The sequence below is a fragment of the Limulus polyphemus genome, unplaced genomic scaffold (assembly GCF_000517525.1).
Source record: "Limulus polyphemus unplaced genomic scaffold, Limulus_polyphemus-2.1.2 Scaffold167, whole genome shotgun sequence".
Taxonomy (NCBI): Eukaryota; Metazoa; Arthropoda; class Merostomata; order Xiphosura; family Limulidae; genus Limulus; species Limulus polyphemus.
The window spans coordinates 823,434-824,401 of NW_013665777.1; positions in this window are offsets into that span (position 1 = coordinate 823,434).

Below are 968 nucleotides of genomic sequence, written 5' to 3' on the forward strand. Positions count from 1 at the left end.
TAATTGAAGCCATTTATAATTTCTTTGCTCATTCAACAACTCGATGGGACGAACAATTAAATGAGAATGGCAACACGGCTGAAACAAAATGTGGTGCTCATAATATTCTGCAACGCATGCTTACATTTGATTTTCTTGTACTTTTGCATTTTTGGAGAAATCTTTTATCATCTATTAATAGAATGCAGAAACGTCTTCAGGACCCAAAAGTGAATTTTAGAGAAGCAGCTGCTGATCTTGATTCTTTGAAAGAGAAATTGATAGAATCATGTGAAAAGTCCTGTCAAGAAGCACTTAAAATGGGTAAGCATCAATGTGAAACATGGGTATTGACAATTGAAAGAAGGAAAAACATCGTAAATGAATGCCAGGTGAAAATGCAGCTGATGCTGGATTGACTGCTGAACAGGGAATTTATCACATCATGAAGGATGTTATTGATCGCTTGATTACAGAAATAACAGTAAGATTTTCTCGCTTACAAGATTTAGATTCACGATTTGGATTTCTACTAGATGTGCAAAATATTGTTTCTGGAGATTTCGAGGACGGAAAATTGCAAGAAAAATGTTCTGACTTAGCAAAGAGCTATCCAGGTCATATTGATGGACCAGAATTGTACAGACAAATTAAAGACTGTAAAATGTTGATAAGTAAAGAACACAGACCGATTTTCCTGAACCAATGGTTGCAACTGATTTGCTAACATTTATAATTTCATATGGTGAGGACGTTTTCCCAAATTTAAGAATTGCATTGCAGATTTTGTTAACAATTTGGGTTTCTATTGCTAGTTGTGAAAAGTCCTTCAGCAAGCTGAAATTGATTCTTACATACTTGAGAACCTCAATGACTCAAGAACGACTTACTAACTTGGCAATATTAAGTATTGAAAAAGACGTACTTAACACCTTAAATTTTGATAGTTTAATTGATGCAATTGCAGCAGCAAAAACACGAACGGTTCA